Genomic DNA, 19,693 nt, shown 5'->3' on the forward strand with positions numbered 1-19,693 from the left:
TCAGTCCGTCACGAGTTTCAGACATATTGAAATTCAAATAAAAATTGAGGGAAAAGAAGGGGGGTAGAGAGAATAAAAGAGGGGAAATAAAAAGCCACGACCCAGTTTTCGGCACTCCTCCGTTCATCATGACGGACGAGCCTGCTGTCGTGCCCGACACCCCCGTCTTCCCTTTATTGACACGCCCGTGGTCAAGGCAACCGCTAACTTCGCCCGTCTATTTTTTTCTCTCTGCTGCGCGTCAAATATGCACATGTCAATATTGAAGGGTTGTTAGGGAAGATGGATGAGATATGCCCCGTGGCTACATTTAGCCTTGAACCAACCAGGGTCTAGGTCGACATCCATTTTGCGCGCCAAAGTAATGTCATCTAATTTGGGCTCTTTTCTCAGGTCGATTTTGGCGGGTAGTTTTTAAAAAGTTTTTTTACCATCTTAAAAACTAATTTTATGTCAATGTTGCAGTTTTTCTAACAAGATCTGCTGATCCAAGGGAGCCTTTTGTTACAATTTTAGTCGGATACTACCGACGTTTATTTTTTTCAAATTACTGATGTGTGTCTGCACTGCCAGTATATAGGTACGGTGGAATGGCATTTCAGCCTTTCTCAAACAATTTCATGATTCATTTAGCATGTTTGTGTACATAGGTTCAGCAGTTTAGTATGTTTGTTTTATCTAATGATTCGACCTAGACTATGGGCAATATCTGATGATACCGAATAGCTATAAGTACCCTGCTTTTTTGCTGACATTTTAATTATGCGTACTGGTTAAAGGCAATCCAACATAAAAAGAAAAGAAAAATCGAAAAGATAAATGTTATCCGGGTGGGTGTTGTCTGGGACTATTTTTCGGAATGGAACACTTTCAGTTTCTAAAAATTTCATCAGGTCTGAAATTCTTTCAAACATTTTGGTATGCTTGATGTGAAATTTTTTAGAATAAACTTTGAGCTTTTTGGCTAAACTTTGCAATATAGGTAGAGGTTCCGTTGTTTTCACTCCGTTAACATGCGCGTTTACCCCTGCCAGCCATTCTCTCCAGAATTGTTTGACTCGCTGAAAAGAACAAGTAAGTGGGCCATTGTATTAACAAGGAAGTACCGAATTCAGTTCATAATGTTTACCAAATCGCTGACATTGTATTAAAATTCGTTAATGCCATCTCATACTCCTTACAAGCTTTTCAATGTGGAATTTTGTCTGCCAGTCTGTGCTTCAGGTACAGACTACGCATGTTTTTATATACCGTATGCTTGACAAAGGCCCTGATGTCTAGTCTTATCCCTATGCAGAACGCTTGAGGGCCGGCCCACTGGGTATTAAAGGGTATGGACGGCGCCGTGGAACGTTATATTTCCGTATACGGACATGTGATATTCAAAAGACGCACTTAGATCAATGACAACATTGTGATGTTTTTTACCCTCCAGCTTTTGAGCAATTTTGCAGTTCCACACTCAGTCCGAGAAGATTTTTCACCACATCCATTTAGTGTCAGAAGACAAATAGCGGCAGGCGTTTGGGATTTCATTTCGTTTCTTGAAGTATTATTTAGAAAAAATGTCATGCAAGTCATTTTTCTTTCCCGCTGATGTTCGTCACAACTTAGCCAGAAAACTTGGACAAAAGCCTCCTCTAACAGCCTTTCAGAGTATTCTAATGCCCCGTGGTTTGAATTACGCATCGCTGGTTAACCTCGTAGAAAAGGAACACGCGGGGGGGGATTGGAAAAACCAAATAAAAAAAATTTTCCGTGGAAATTGGGCCATGTTCTCCCGTTGCCTGATTGGCTGACAGAACCAACTTCTCCCCCGCTAAAGTTTAACAGCGTTTACATTTCCCGGGGGAGTAACAGGAGCTAGCGCCAGCGGGGCCAATTCGCCCTCCGGGCAGATAATGTTACGCAATTTCAGGCCAACTTATACTGGTGTAATTGGATATGGTGGAAATCCAATTTCGGTCCAAAATCCACTTTTTTCTCCCTGAGTCCCGTTCCCCTTTTTTGTCTGCTTCGTAGTTTTCTTAGACGTGACTGATTATCTGTACACTTGGGGGCGTACATGACAGAGATGCTTTCGACGAGCGGATTTTTTTTTTTTTTTTGCAGAGGGGAATTTCTCGACGAGAGCCGAGGTAATAGGATGACGCGAAAGTCTTCCAGTTGCTCTGAACTGTGTAATATAAATTCATTTATGCATACTGTTATCAAAGATTTTGGGGGATATCAGCCAGGTTGTGCCCAAACACATGTAGACAAAAAGTGGTTTCCATTGGACTCTGCGCACAAAATGTATGCAGGACTATAAATGGTTGTTTCCAAAGTTATTCATGTTTCCCTCGGTAGACTATTATTATCACTGATTATAACCACGAAGCACTGATCCATCTTTTTGCTCTTCGGTTATGTGTATAAGTGATATGTACCATTTTCGCCGATGACTAAATTTCTTCATCTAAAATATAGTTGATTGATTGGCATTGATGGACGACTGAAAGCCCAGTGACAGTTTGTAAAACAGTGACTTGTTACATTAAGCCTAAATAATGTTTTAAACTTATCGACTGATATCAAACATTCTGAAACTTATCGAGCCCCGTACTTCCAAAATTATCTTTTATATTGTGCATTTGTACAAAAAAATTATGTTAACACGTTTTAAGGTTTTTTGTGTTAATCCGTTTGCGTTCAGGTGTAAATTACAAACAAATGCATGACCAATAAATGAAGCGTCACTGTTTCTCATAATTACTTCAACTATACAGGGAATGTTTTGAAATACCAGGTACCGTTGAAATTATTTAGACAATGAATGCTGTTGATTTGATTTGTTGTGTACTATTTTCCTTATCCTCGAAACCACTATCCTCGAAAACACTGAAATTCATTGTTTACTGAATTTCAAGGCAGATAAGTGTTTGAATAGTAAACAAAATGGATTATAACAGAAAAATCCATTTTGTATACTGTATACGTTATAAATTGTCGTTTGTTTTTCGATGGATATCAGAAGGTCTGGCGGGGAAAATGCAGCTGGTTTGCGATTTTTACCTCGGCACGACCCGGTGCCCCGGTGTATGTCAGCCCTAAGCCTCATCAGACTCCGACGGTCGATGATTCAATATAATGTGGGTCCCGAGAAGGGGTAGACATGGAGGTGTGCACCCGATAGCAAGAAGGCTTCTCTCCTGTAACCTTTCGATCCCACACTATCGAGATCGAATAATTTCGTGACATTCAAGTCATTTTTTTCTGTTGTTGATAAGCTCGCTCCGGCTAACCCATAACCCTTCACCAAGTTTCTTCGTCTCTGAAATTCAAGACCGGTTGGTTATGGTCGTCTGATGGAAGCAAGGGCTTGAAGCTGCGGTCTTTGGGCAAGTCGTTAGGTGCAAGCAATGCAGTTGATGTCCGAAACCTGTCACTTCGACGACTCTACCGACCGGGAGCCATTTTTTATTACGTTAGTCCGATTGGAGTCCTTATATTATGTGCTCGTGCTCGGGACCAGTTTGAGGTTTGGGGTAACTGCAATTAGCAGGGCACCGTTAAAGTTTGACGGACGGGATTTCTCTCCCTCCTCCATCTGAGGAGCTGTTCGATTCTCCGGCTGAGTTCGGGTGATCAGAGGAGCTGTTCGATTCTCCGGCTGAGTTCGGGTGATCAGCCTGAGGAAATCTTTCTGATGGGTGTTACGCATGCTCTTGTTCATCCAGTAATCAATAAATGATCACAGAGGTCGCCATGACATCGAGAAAAACGTTGCAGTACAGTCACGCCAAAATTGCCACCAGATAGGTATAGACTGGGTTGTAAATCTCAAACAATCTGTTTTGGGGTGTACATTAAGTTTTGTTTTTCCATTTAAATAATGAGAAAAATGGGGAAAAATACAGAATTTGCTTTAAAACCCTAAAGTTCAGGGAATGCCTTTGACCTTCAGATTGTTCGCAGATATAAAGTTGGCAGAGAAAAAGAAATGCAAGTTATCGTTCTCATTTTTAAGGAGGAGTGCTTTGTGATAATGACTAACTAAAAAAATCTTTGCATTACTTTTATGTAAAACAAATAAAAAAATAAATGGACTGAAAAAGAAATGAATAAAAAAGAAATAAAAATTTAAAGATGAGAGAATTGACTCACTTTTGGTGAACATCGAGGGCAGTGAGCTGATTCTGTTGTCTAATATTAAACAGAGTCTTTCTCAAAAAGCGAAGATGCCCTTGTCATTTTTTCGGACTTGGCGCTGACTCCTGTCAGACGCAACACGCATTTAATGAGGGAGCACCTATGGAATTAACGGAAATTGGACTGCATGTGATTAGTATTAATGCAGTTCTGACTACTGACTAATCCTCCCTGGGGACGAGGTGAAATGTTTCGGCTCATCTTCGCATTACCACGCAATCATTCCGAGGCTCACTTCCCCAGTTGCTTTACCAGTTAAAACAACGACCGATATATATAATGATCTCAAGAACCAGCATGTCATCATTTTGTCAAGGGAAATGAAGAGCGAAATGATTTTTTTTGGGGGGGTGTCTCCAGTCTGATCTGGCATCCAATAATTTAACAACCTGGCAGTGAGTTTTCGTTTATTGATCGCGTTGTGATAATATATCGCCCATCATGTCTAGTATATATATTTTTTTCGTCTGTTAGAGTTTTTAATTGGCTTGGATGCCTCGGGATCTAAAGCTTGTTCCTCTCTGCTGTTTCCTGGCACATAAGAAGCTTGTTTTTCCTCGACTCAAAACAAACTGTCGGCCGCCTGTGGTGCAGCACGTAAACCGGAGTGGCGTGAAAACACCGCGATGTGGTGAGTACACACAGCGGGTCCCTGCGGTTCTGAGTCCCCGGTAAAAGGCACGCGAGGGTCCGCTAGAGACCAGTGGAACGGCTGGGCTCAAGTCGGTTTGGCACGTGAATAGATCACGGGAGAAAAAAAACATGTGCAGCTTATCTGCATGAAGGCATCTTTTTATCTTCAGGCAATAAAAAGAACTCAAAAGAATGAAGGAGAGTCCAGTGCATTGGAATGCTCCCAAATTGTATTCAACGAAAGTATTTTTAAACCTTTTTGGGGGGAGGGTATTTCTGCTTGTTTTATTTCGGCTTTGCATGCCCATTTTAAATTGAGGAGAGGGATGCTACATGATGTGTGTCCTGTGCTGCCCATTTCTCCTGCAAGACCTTCATCAAATGACTGAAAAAAACCCTTAAAAACAACACAGAATGTTGAAACAAAAGCGAAACAAAATACAAACTTAAAGGACCAAACTTTTAATCCGTGTGTCCCAGAAAGAGCAGGAAAAAAACCCGGCGATCGAAGGTAAAGAGGCCAAATATGCTCCCTAAAAATTAGAATATTAAATTGACCCACATTCTGTGGCAGAGTCGTAAACACGGCAAAGCCATATCCCCATGTCGTATATTAAACCGGGTTCCAGATCTACACTGCCGTCCTGTGTACATATTGACTCATTTGGGATGCAGCCAAATACAACTAATTACTCAGACGCTGCAGAGACGTGCTGGGAATTCTTGGATCCAGAAAACTATAGACAAAAATGCATCTCCTTATGTTTGATTTGAGTACGAGGAGGAAAAAGAGAGGATTGGTAGGTATTTTTTTTCCCTGTGCCATCATTGCCATGCGCTGGATGTCTTCAATTAATTTCCCCCTTCATAGCCGAGGGTCTCCCATTAATGCGGAAAGATTGGTTCTAATTTGACACCGGACCCCTTGGACTTCACTTTCATTTTTCCCCTCTCTGAACCCTTTTTTCCCCAACCGTCTTCATCTTTCTGCGGACAGGTTTGGCAGACCGCAACGCTCGGGCGTGGCGCCACTGGCGGTCTGTCATTACCCGTCCCCGTGTCCGTCACACAGAGTTGGCCGGTAACTCGATCTCCGAGATGGGGAGACTCCGTGCAGGACCCTATTTACACGTTGACCTGGCCGTCTTAAAAAAGAAGTTGTGGGCTGAGGCCGGGGATATGGCGGAACGCGGTGGGTTGAAAACTGATCGGAGAAACCACGGGTTGATGAAGAACATATACACCTTCAGGGCGATAGACAGGCGACATAATCAATTGGGTCAAATAAATTGCATTTTGTGGAAAAATATGAGGGTCAGTTGAAGCTGGTCAAAATGACCGAGGACTGTATGTTGGAACGGTCATCCAGCTGAGAAGAGTAATGCCTAGAAAAAGATAATTGAAGGAAGAGGAAGATTTTTACTTTGGTAAAGATACTGAGGTAGCGTAAAATTAATGATAATTGAACAAAACACCCGTCTGTCTGTCCGATTTTAGATTGCAACTCCTAAATTAAACTGCAACTTTTGACGAGAAAATGAGTTGTAACCCACATCCCACCTTTTTATAAGTCTTCCCAAATTACCCTGGTAGATGGCAACCAATATAAAAAGTCACAACGACTATATGGAAAAATCTTTGGATTGTGGTTTGTGTTTTATTTCCTCGGACTTGCGGGAGTCGCTTTTCCTCTGTTACTTTTGTGTCGCACTCCGTCCGCACAAGTTAAAGCGTGTTGAAATAGATCACGAATTGCTGGAATAGGCCGACCTGGAAGCAGACAGGAAGAAGCTCAAAACCGTGCCATCTTCCAAATTTCACTCCCCCCCCCTCGATTTCCAATCCACACTCACCCTCCTCCACTTCACATAGCCCCCTCCCCCTCCCATCCCCCATATCACTGACACAATCTCTCACCACGGCCGATACGCCCCGTCAGCGCGCTCTGGAGTGCCGGGCCATATTCTCTCAATCAATTACACACCATTTGTAGTGAGTGATGCTCGCGACAATGAGCGCGAGGGTTTCCGGACCAACCCAAGCATGCCCGCGGGTGGATGGCTCTCTTCCCTCCCGGCCTCGTGATAGCCGTCTCCGCACGCTGGAACCAATGAAGCATCAAGATAGATTGATGACACATTCATTCATTCCCCGTATCTTGGAGAAAAAAATGCGGCTGAGATACACCCTAAATGTGCATTTTCCAGAAAGATCTGGTTAATGATATAAAAGACAGCGATTTTTTTCCCCGGGGTTTAAGTTGTCATCTCGTGCGCGCTTCATCATGCCTTCGATCCTTATTCTCTTAGATCAAATGACATTTTGTTATCATCATGCAATTGCAGGTTTAAGCTAATATGTTTCCCTTCTTAATTTGTATTTTCACGTTTTTTTCACTCCAGTGCACCACGGAATTTGTCTGTGATTACACACATGACAGGTTTTTAAAGGATATTTCTGTTTAGTTTCAAGAATCAGTTTTAAAAGCTGTGCAGTCCATCATCTTGAAGGAATCACGTACATTAATTCCTCAGAATTTTAACGGGTGTGGAGCTTAAAAGTCTGGGTGGATTTGTTGACTTGCCGTCTGCGCACGCTCTCTTCCTCCGAGAGAATCGCCATTTTTCCAGCTTACTTATCACAGACATTAGTAGGTGAACGAAAATGTGGAAAAAGTAGGCTCGGTTCTAAATTACACGACACTGGTTTCTCGTTCGGAAACAAATAACACAGTTTAATTCTTGTGGTGTCCCTTTGCAAGTGCAACGTGCAACCAACGAGTTTCTGGCTGTAATTTTCCTGCTGTCTTGCATCCACTTGCCATCATCAGAGGCTCTCCCTTCTTGCGTGCCATCATCACGGAGTACTTTGATTTATGGCCGGTCGTCGCGGTGAAACGACTCGTTCCTGTCGGAAACAGGAAAGGGTAATTCCTGTCTCATGCCAAACGACCAGCGAGAGAAAACGGGGAAGAAAGAAAATGTGGAAAGAGAAGATATAGAAAGAAGGAAAAAGAGGGAAAGGAATGGAGGGGGGGTGGCTTGAAAATAGGGTACCCTGGAGGGTAGAATGGGGGAGGGAGGGAGACAGACTACCCGTGTCGCGGAAAAGTGATGAGCCGCTAAGTAAACTTTGCCGGAGACCTGGATGAACCACGGCGGGGAAAAAGGAAGAAAAGGAGAAAAGGGGAGAGACAGAAAAAATGCCGAGCTTTTAATGTCGTCGACTTCTAATGAGCACAGCTACGGTACGCGGGCTTGCTAAAGTTGCCTACTCATAACTTTTCTCGGGTTTCGGGCTGTGAGATTTGACGGGGCCGGCCGTCTTAGAGGGGGGACTTGCGACTTACTACCCAGGCTGTTTATGCGAGCTCACGGCATACGCGTGACAGTGGGATTTCGGCGGCAGATTGTACCGTCTGTCAGTCACTAACGAAATTTCGCTGAATAATGCATTTTGTAGAAGATTTTAATGCAGTTTGGGATTTGCCACCTCTTGGAGCTAATCAAAATACCCCTGTCAAGACAAAATAAAGGAGATACCGGTACCGTTAGTATATCTACATGTAGATGTGGCATTGGTCTTAGATTTTAGGGAGAATAAAAGCTGGTCAGATCTGTAGCCACAAGAAATGTTTGAACCATGTGAGCTAAACGTTTATCATTTCAAACCCACCACTATTTTATATCAGTAATAAGATGCCGTGGTTTAGCTACAGGTTCAGGGATACGACACGGATAGAGAAAGGCAAAGATGGTTCAAATGCGCTGAAATACACATAGCATACAGTAAGTTTCCAGTGCACAAGGATGTTTCGTTTCCCATTTTACTAGCACATAGTCTGCTTTGTAATAGATTAACCGTTGCTTCTCATTTCTCTAATCAGACATGTTTTTAACTAGTTTCCACCATTTGAAACTAAAATGTCTATCCGTAAATAGCACCCTAAGGCAATTTTCTCTTGAGCACCGCATTCATCATTCACAAAATTTCTTCACCTGATGCAATGATAAGGCCAGTGTGCTTGCAAGGGTCCTGTCTCGTACACAGTCTGGCATTTACAACGGAGTGTCTCTCGCTGGCGAGTAAGAATATCGTCTTTCAATCACAATTGTACATGGCCTATCCATTGCAAGTAATAAACACAGTCAACAAGCGTGTGCAGTGTTATTACACTGAGCAGGCCCAAAGAAGGACGGGAAAAAACTAATAATTTGAGACCGCGAGGCAGCGTATCATGTCTGACAATAGAGGGAGAATCGAACGTTATTGCAACCATTGATATGACAAACGTGTTTACACATGACAAATCCTCATTTTGTTACACGATGACGCACTTGGGAAAAGTAATTACATCGAGCGGGAAAGTTAACTGTCATACGAAACTAAAAACAAAATGAAGTCCTTTATTTTCACCTTTGCTTTACGTCGCCTGTACTCCGTTTAAAAGACATGATAGCCTGAAGTTTTGATATTGTGCAGAATTCACTGCAAACGCTAGTGTTGAAGTTTTGATATGTGCAGAATTCACTGCAAACGCTAGTGTTCGTCATGATTTGAGTTGTCTTGGTTGCATTTTGCAATTGCTGTTTGGATAGTGTGTAAATATGTTGGTTTCCAAATTAGTCATCCTTGCATTCCACAGTGATGAGATATCTTCAAAAAGGAATATTTTCTATGGAAAGCTGACGACGCACGGTCGAAATCCTCAACATAATCACTCGTGTTACACAGTCAACTCCCACAATCAGCCTGTACGCATGATAGATAAGACATGCATGCGGTATTTGAACTGTTGAAGGAATCTCAGATCACGGTCGTTTTTCACCTGTCAGAGGCGTTTCCCCGAAACATACCCACTTCTCTCTGGGTTGAAAATGAACACAGGAAATTGACTAGAAGCGAAGCCAGCTCGTATACATTCTCGAGAGTGGACGATTTGTCAGCGACTCCACATTTTCCCCGAATCTACTCCATCCCGCCATGTTTGATATCGAGCCATGTCCAAAGCGGACATTCCTGTCTGTATGTACGGCTGCGGCCTTTCACCGTAGCGTACAATGAGACAAACCGAAGCCGTAGCCACAAAACACCCGATTTGGCTGGGCATGACAACACAGAGAGTAGATCGCAAAGGACTGTGGGAAACATGACGTGTGCAAAGGATATTTTACTCAAAGAATACCATAGCCAATTTCACCACTTTGGGAGAGGGTGTCTGCCTGTCCCTCTTTGAAGGACGACATGTTATCGTTAAAATACTGTGATTAAAAGAACAAAATACCGGATGTGTGGCTCTGTCTCAACCTTTTCTCTGTTTACTCCCCTATAAAAAAATAAAATATAAAACAGTGAAACCATGGAAGTTAAATCAGTACCATCCACGTTAGTTAATTCCCTCGTCTGGCTCTCAGAAATAGATCCTCAAACCACGAAAACACAACGATGCACTGCAAAGACCGGCAGACAATTTTTGATAGAGGATCGGCGCAATGCTTTCCACGAATTTCTTTTCACCGAGTGCAAACATCCTCGTGGTTAACAGATAGGGGTGCAACGTCCAACGACCAAGGCATGACACTTACGCATTCCCATGCAAGTGAAAAACAAACCTAAAACAATATCCAAGCAAAGATAAGACAAGGAGGTTCTTGGAAGATGAGAAGTATATTGTATGAATAATGTCTCATAATGGATGCTAACTCGGTCATTCACCTGGGTGTAACAGTTACTGTGACCCCAGGACCGATTCTGCCCCTTGTCCTCCCTAAACGTCTTGTCTCATCCCAGCGGTTATGGATGAGATCATCCCGGGAGAATATTTAACCCCATCACTCGTCTCCGTTGGACTTTGGGATAACGGTGACTATTCCCCATTCCCGTCAGTGGCCCGCCAGTTAAAAATCCACATTAGAAAAAGAGAGGGTTAATATTAATTTCCACTTCGTGACTGAGAGTACACAGACTTATGAAGCATCATTTGAGGTATGTATCGCTGCCGGTACATGCATTGGTGCTTGTTTGAAGCGTAAGATTCGTGTTTCGCTGCCTGGTAACAAGACAGAAAGTGCCGCCAGACCGGAGCGGGGCACAAAAACTTCAAAACCAAAATCGTGAGCAGGATTTTCTAACGGGATTTAAATATCTTAGCTCATTGCAAGCGACTAGCAAGAAACACTCTGATTCAATATAAACAAAAAATGGCAAAAATCCGTGCTGCACCGATATTGTACCATCGTACTTCCAAAAGAATTTAAGGTCGTACATTCAAGTTCGACCGTCAGTCGTCTGATGAACCAAATAAGTAAATCAGTTCGACTGTGAGTTCAACACTATAGACAACCTCCCATCAAAATCGAAACTATAAAATCAAATGGAATTTTATTTTGCCTAATGTTAACTGATTTACAATATCTGTTATTAAGACTGGATTAAGCACACGTGCACTCGATCATGACAGAATTCCCTTTGCTCTGTTCTACATGTGACAATGGCTTCTTAATCCTAAGAAGGGATTTTTTTCAAATCAAGTGTATTTATATGAACTTAGTGTAGAGTTAACTTTAACAATAGTTACAAACATACAGCTCAGGGTAACTGAAGTCCCGTTGTCTTCAATCGTATAGTCACAGCTGGCCTGCCTTTCCGTTTACACAGTTTTCATGTCTAAGGTTTTAGTTCACTGGTCGTGTACCCACCTACCCGCAGAAAATAGGTATGTAAATGTACACTCTATCTGTTCATATTTGTAGAATGGTGTATACTGTTCACCCGATAGATGGGGCGTGAAGGAGTCAATGGCATTTGCATTTAATGATGTCGTTTATTTCTTTGCTGTCGTTTGTGCCCATCCAACCGCACCGACAAACTTTCAGAAGAAATCCGTTCTCGAGGTTTTTTAAAGTGTTTCAGCCGCGACTCACAAGCTCGTAGTGGGAAAGCTGACGGGATTTCAAGGTTTATGTGGCCAAGCTGATGTGTCGAGAAATTCGTTTGAAATGTATCCCTAGTTCAAATCAAGTAGACAGAGTGCTTATAGGCTCCCGTTCCTGATAGGCAACAAGATATCAGGGATGGATATTTTAAGCCAATAGATTTACTTTTTTCCCCAAGAATAAGGATTCTCTCTCTTCAATGGTGATATTCTAGAATTCTCTAAATATAACCAAAATATTGTTAGGTGTTGAATAAGTATGCAGAGGTGGCACTTCGAAGAAGACTATTCTAAATCCACAGTACTCCCGACACAGTATTCTTCACTTCCTGTAAATCCATTTATTCACGTGTTCAGGCGCCATCAAACTCAAGAACGGGGCGCCTCTAAAACTCCCGCTAAACCTCAAAACGCACATGAAACGCGTGCGGCATAAAAAACGTTGATATTTGACAGCATACGTTGAAAGGATATTTCAAAACTAATTAAAAGTTTAATGTTTACTTCCTGACTAAAACAAAAACTGGTTTGCACCCTTCCATTCGATACTTTGCAGCGAGACAGACACAGTCTCTCCTTTTGCCTTTAACCGACGCGGCAGTAGTGCGGACAGCATACCTCACCGCATCACGTGACAAGTTTTTCCCCTCTGCTCTCCCCAGATATACCGTCATGCTAGCTGGTTCAGCCACGTCAATCACACCTACGCGTTATTCCAGTGAAAAACACCCCTCAAAAACAAGGCAAACATTATGTGCTCAGCTCAGTTTGCGTGACAGCCCGAAGTTAACTCCGAGTTAATGATCAACCCAAACATGTTGACTCGCTAAAAACTGCCCGCACGCGGGACACGATTTTCTTGCCTGTATGCTTGGCTTTAGTTGTCTCTGAATACAAGCTGCTTTGCTTTCAAGTCAACCCACCAAACCACCCTACCTCCAACTCATTTATATCCCCCCTTTAGGGTTGTATCATGCCCTGTGTAAAAGTGAATTATTCTTAGGCACAATTTTTCTACAACTAACTTCTTCTTAAGTGTATGAAAACTGTCTGACTTTCCTAGTATGTTAAAGATATTGAGAAGTGCAGTTCTTAAACATCTAAAATCATGGATGTTTTCCCGAACGTCTGAGATTACGGTTGCGATGTTATCCAAGGAAGACAAGAATTGGTGCATTGTGTTTCTGTTCAAATGGTGAACTCCAATTTTACTGAAATCGTCATTAAAAAGGGGTCCCTTGTTGGCTTATTGCTATGTACTTACACAATCAGTGAATCCCCACACAAAATAGGGCCAGAAAATGTATTTTGTTGTGCATAAGCCAATGTAACTGTGAGGTTTTCGTCTTGGGTCACTTTTTTGCTCCTTAATATGGACATATCATTAGCATAACAGCAAAAAAACATTTAAAATAGCGAAATAAAAATTGAATATGATGTTAATTGAGACATAGAGGTACATTTTGGAGATCTGTATCAAACATTTTATCGCTGCTACCCTAAGTAAAGCTCATTCACAAAACTAACATATGCATTTCTTCCCTAATTCCTTAAGGTTTACTTTACAGCTGAAAGCTGATTTCCGAGACATCAAAGTTTTGCACAGATAATTTTGTGATATCAAATTGTATGTTGCGTTTTGTTTACGGTTGGCGGTACGATCCTTTCTTTCATTTGTGCTCCTGCAACTTTTCTTTAAGATTTATACAAAGCAGTAAGTCAGGAACTTGTGATGCCCATGTCGGTCAGAGTTTGTGCGTCACAGAAAGGCTTGAAAAGATAAGTAATACAGGCCATAATTTCTGTTTTGGTTTCTCCCATTCATGATATTGTAATGTTAACTTGATTTCTCGTTAATTAATATAATTCATCTTAAAAATAGCTTGTTCGCCCAAGATGCCATACAACGCTCAAACACTGAAAGACCCAAACATTACTTTTGAGAAATTTGTTAACGCGATGTTTCATATAACACTCCGCCCCTACTGGGAAATTCTATACTTAGTGTTGAACATGGCCTTTTAACTTGGGATGGCCTTAACCTGCCATTTTAAATTGTATCCCACGTCTGCATTGAGGTGTTTGATTTAAAGCACTGCAGGCCGTTATTGTTGGTTCATATCGTACTTTCTGACGGATAGGGAAGACGTCTGCCAATTTTTCGCTTTCATTTTGTTCGTGTTGACAGTCAAGATGCAATTAGAGAGCTATTGTTGTTCCGTATCGCACAGAGTGACGTTTAATGATCATCTACCCTCGATAAATTTATTCGACTTTTTATGAATGCTATTAGAAAAATCATTTGGTCAATTTCTTTTTGGGGGTGCGTATTTTTTTTTTAAATTTACTGACCATTCTCCATCTAGTTTAAATTCAGCTGACGGAACCGCCCAGTTGGGCTGATGTGGCCGTAACGCCAAGACCCTTACGCCGCTCTTAAACTAAGGCTTTACGCTATTGGGCCCACTTTTGGTCGCGGTGAGGACCATTTCACCGGACGAAACAGTCCTTTTATCCGGCCTCACAAGTGTCCAGCAAACCAAGCGGCCGCGTTCTGAGGGCCCCGTGTGCAAACTCAGCGCTCCCCGGCGAGCGGGCCTGCCAAATTACACTCGAGTTCCCGGCATTAACGCTTGGATGGGTCCGTTACCTCGTGTCAACACAAGGTCTCCCCATTGGGGACGGGCTGGAGTTCCTATCAGAGAGGGAATTTGTCCTGGGCATGTGCCCACCACAAACACCGAAGCCTCATTCCCTCTGTGTCCAGCTTCTCTCCGTAAAATACCCGATTACTCCGGCTATAATGGGACACGGGGAGTGCCCTCCAACGGGATTTCTGTCAGGCGAAACGTTGGATTATCTCCATCAATATTGTCCGAAAGTTCCGCATAAACACGCAGAGCAAACTTTGTTTTGTACGAGACGCGTGCATGCTCTTCTCCGAACTTCCTACGTTTTATTTTCACTACTAAGGAAGGGAGGAAAAACGAGGTGAAAGAAAGAAAGACAGGAGAAGTAGAGAATGACCAATTTTTAGCGTCAGTGTTTGATTTTTACTGGCTTTCCACTCGATAGGAATTTGACTTGTGAAGTCAAGTATTCTAATGCACAGAATGCAGGTAAGGAATAACACAAAGAGAGAGAACCAGAGTGGACTGATTGGGAAACCGGGGGAAAATTGAATATTTACCCTCATCGGGTCCCTAAGGCACGCACTGAGTTTTTTAAAAATAAGGTTTTGAAAGTGAGAGATTCTTTATGGGCGGGCCCCGGATTATCAGAAGTGGGTGTAAATGGATTGGGATCTTCAAATGAGATCCCCAGAACTTGGGGGGTTGGGGTTCTGGGGCATGACCCCTGGGGAAAAAGGATATCAAATCCTGCGATATGGTGAATTGTAATTTCCCAAAAAAATTGACACTAAGCGAGAACGAGAAGTGATAACTTTACAAGAGTCAGAACGTGCGAACGGCATCTGTTAGTACATGTCGGGCCCGGCACAAAGAAAAGATGCGAGCCGGTGGCAGCGCAAAGAAAAATATGTATTTGGGATTCGACTCAACTGCACTGTAATTCTAAGATAACTATTGCTACAAACTGTAGCTTTAAACATCAAATCCCCGTTTGTTTTCTCGGTTTCCCTGTTTTGGTACATACAACGGAACGCCGTGGGAATTTCGGCCGATAATGCAACAAAAACAAGCCTGTGTCCACTATCCCCGAGTTTGCCCAATGTCTGCGTTAACGTAGGGAGCTCATTGTGCTCATCCGCGCTCCAGCAGGTTTTCAGACAGAGAACCCTTTTTAAGTCGTCTCTCCTGTGATCGGGGGAAATTCAACCTAACTGTGACATCATCTTTCTGGTTCCCCAAACTCCCGGTTTGTCCTGCTCTGTCAACAGGGAATAATTGTTAGGATATTCCCTTCAGAGCGTGTGAAAATAGAGGGAATCTGGCTTGGTTTGTTGCCGACGGGTCAGGGTGGGAAACAAGAATGAAACAGTTAAAAAGAATAACATCTTTTGGCTGAGAAGCAAGAGAAATTCAAATGAACGATTCGTCTCTGTCGTATGTGGACAACCAATTCTTTGGCGGAGGATGGCAGCATGAATTAAGATCTCTTGAAGATCTCCCAAAGAAAGTGTTCCATCTCGAGACCTTGCCTACCCCATTGACACCGCTCTCTACCAGTCCAGCTCTTGGCGGGGACGGTGAACGGTTCACGGGAATTCCGTATAGTTTTCAAACATGTGCAATTAACCTGTTTTCCAGATTCTTATCTATTTTTATAAAGCATTTGAAAATGCAACTTCAAATTCATAATACCTTCCTTTTCTTCCATTATTGGAAGTAAACAGCGTCGAAATCCGATGTGATACCCAGATAACCAACTGCCCAATTATCACGTATTAGTTTGTTTTAACAAAACAGTTTGATCAGAATTTGATACAGGAATAATACATCTTTTTGTTATTTTTAAATTTATGACCATTATTTTGAATTGCATCGCTTGGATGGTTTTGATAGGATGCACATCAACATGTCCGGGGGAGTTAGTCAGCGGGCCGCTGCCGTCACGACGGCCGGGGATACACTGCTTTTCCCCCGACAGTAGATCTGACGATCTCCGGTCACTGACCGATGATGCAAGTTCGGGCCGATGACCCCTGGCTATTTTTCCTTCTCGTGGTGAGGCGCATGTCACAATGGAAAATTCCTCCCAGGGGTGATTTTGACGATCTGGTCTAAAGGTTTTCCACTTCCGTTTAGTGGCAACGAGGCAGGCTCAGAAACCAACATGATGACCCGTATAAACCCAAACGTTGACCAGCAAAGAAACTACCACGGCCTCTGTGTGTGTACACGTATTCGGATTTGAAGGGCATTACTTACAATGTTCGCTGAGGTATCCCCAAAACATTTCTACTTTCGCCTATTCTTTGAAATCAAAACCTCGCTATTAGTATGAAATGTTTACCTCAAATTTTGGGGATCTGAAGCCAAGTAATACAGTGTCTAATTAGACTCACTGTTTTGTTGTTGACTTGCTGGGGTTCACATGGCGGGTAAATCTGTGTGTTTAGACTAGATTCGTGTTACGTATTCATTGTATTACAAGGGGTTCTTCGTTGGTACTGTAAGGTCGAGCACTGTATGTCATACGACATTTTGACTACAAATCTACAGCATTTGCAATGTATCGCCACACTTTGACATGTTCTCGACCATTCAGGAATTATTTAACTCCACCCTCGATCGGTCTGCCTCTCCAAACCCTGCCTGACGTACGGTTTGAGCAGAAAGAAAATTCGGAAATAAGAAAAGTTGACACGATGGCCGACAAAAATATACATTGCTGCTCAGATATTTTGCGAGTATAACGTTAAACATAATGTAAGCTTTTCTTCCGGGGGTGGATAACGGAAACGTTTGGGATCGACTCAACTATTTCGGACCCAAACCACAAATTGTGGTGTTATGGACCATAAATGGGCAAATGACTTATTATACATATAGATGCCATTATAGATATGTCCCTATCGCAGGTTTCTATCGCTTCTTATTGGCACATTTCCACTTGAGTGAGTTCAGTTTACCTCTCACAAGGCTAAAGCGAAACTCCCGTTGTATATACCCCTTTCTTCACCTCTGAACTCCTTTCTCCACCTTTGTAACCCTTCTCCATATAAATGTCATGCATTTTCACTCTTGCCGAGCCTTTATGGACTTGCAGAATGACGGAATGTTGCCACAAATTTTTGGTGATTTTGAGAGAGTGTCATCTAACAGACGACAGCCTGAAATACTTTGTGTACAATAACTATAATTCACAAGTTCAAGGTTGAAACTCAGCAGATATACAGAGATATATAAAGCAAGATGTGTGCTCTTAAGTTTAGAAATATTCGAAGGTACAGAATCTGTTCGGCTGTTTGGAGGTAACAAGAAATCTTTCAGGGTTAATGGAGATTGGAATCTTTGATTTCTCATTTCTACAGGGTTACGTCAATATCTCATGCAGGAGTTTTTGTTTTGCATTAAATTAAATGTTTGATCGTATCGACGGAGGGGAATTTATGTATCCCCGATCTACATCCTACATAGAATAGGCTCAGGTATGATATTCCCCTACACAATAGGCACATGAAAGGCCTATACAATACAACCTAACTGACAATTTGACAGGTGTCTCTGAGGCATTTTCTTACCTGTCAAGCGGCTTCGGTTCCTAGCCTGATTAATACCGCTAATTATCATTAATGTTCGGTCCATCTATAATTCCTGCCTTCGCCGCGTCTCTAACCGGGCACCGCAGGGAATGCATGGCTTTCAAATTAAAGGAAGAGTACAGTGGGATGTAATGCGTTTCTCACGCGTACGCGTGCATGCGTCATTTTGCATGTCACCAAAAATACTCTGTCACTTGTTCGCCGAAGAACATTGGACACCAATGTCATTACACGGAAACCAACGAAGCAAATTATTACCCGACATTTATTCGCAGTTGATGAGCTACAGCCGCAACACCTGAGACGCCAGTTTTCGAATAGTGTTTTGTCTAAGTCTAAAAACGAAACCTGGATTTTGGGTGAAAAAAAATCATTCCTTAACATTTTGAGAGTTGGCGGCGCGAACATTTGAGCTGCCCTCACGAATTCGCGTTTTTGGCGGCGCGAATATTTGAGATGCCCTCACGAATTCGCGTTTGTGTTCACTTTCACGCCAAGTATATGAACTGGCCTTAAACAAGCTTTTTTTCAACTCGAGGAAAAATTTGCTGCAAATCTTTCGTGACGTGAAATTTGCTTCGATCTCACATTCGCCTGTGGCATGAACCGGTCTCTAATCCTTACTTCCCTCATCGGCTGACGAGCAAGAGTATCGGTTAAAAAGGGCAAAACGGTAAATAAAAGAAAATATAACTTTACTTTTGTCCAGGGACCGAATATTGGCGATCCATTAAAATAGTGCTTTATTTATTAGTTATGGAAACGGTTACCACCAGATTCACGATGGACCTGAAGATTTCCCTCCTCGAGTCTGTTGTTTCCATGAGTAACTCCAAAATAAACGACCTCATTCAGAAAAGCTAAATTAACAAGCCCCCGGTCTCTAGTGCACAATTCCCAGTCGTAGTGTCATATTCAGTGTTGCTGCAAAAATGTAAATAATTCAAATTTGCCTCTACGTATACACAGAGATATCAATGTCAATATTGCCAATCCATTTGCCTTAGGAAAATATTTGCTCAAATATGGGATAAAATTACATGCATTAAAATTCCCACAAGAGTATGATATTCATGGTGATAGAGATTGTAGTTTTATTGTGTGACACGCGGATGAGTTTGGTGAGAACGAAAAAAAAAGAAAAGAAAATGTCCAAACTTTGGCTTATTTATAATCCATCATTTTTATTGACCTTCCAAATTTCTGTCAGGTGCACGATTGTACTATTTCTGTCAGGTGCACGATTGTACTAAGTGCAGCTGACCAAAGCAAAGAAAAACCATCAGCGAATGCAAATTTTGTCTCGAATTGGATTTTAAAACGGCCACAGTAAAGGAAAAGGGTTTTCTGCAGGGTGTAAATGCCGCAGTCCAGGTAATATACTTCACAATTTTGATGCCTTGATAGACAGGCGTATTTTAATCAACCTCAAATTTGAACACTTATTCAGGATGAATAAAATCCCACCATTTTCAGGCACAGGTCACTTGAAGTGAAGGAGTTGGGAAAACTTTGTAGTTGAACATGCTTCTGACAAAAAGACACCTGGGCATTTTTTTCTATTTAAAACCTCAAAACAATTATATGAAATTCATTAAAGTAAAGACTACCTATGTAGGGTTCACACCCAAAGATAAACTCTGTTTTAGGTTGCCGCGGTTTTGAAGACTTCAAGAGTGGATAGGGTATCTATTGCTGCGGGGAGG

At 42.2% G+C, this 19,693-nt stretch overlaps 1 long non-coding RNA gene across 1 annotated transcript in view; it reads left to right on the plus strand.

Moving 5' to 3' along the window:
• The window catches only part of LOC110977677 (uncharacterized), a 58,543-nt gene that overhangs the window by 31,376 nt on the left and 7,474 nt on the right, over nt 1-19,693 (plus strand). The gene's annotated exons all lie outside the window — the stretch shown is intronic.

This window comes from Acanthaster planci, linkage group LG01 (assembly GCF_054643075.1).
Source record: "Acanthaster planci isolate LZ-2023a linkage group LG01, COTS_SCS, whole genome shotgun sequence".
Lineage (NCBI taxonomy): Eukaryota > Metazoa > Echinodermata > Asteroidea > Valvatida > Acanthasteridae > Acanthaster > Acanthaster planci.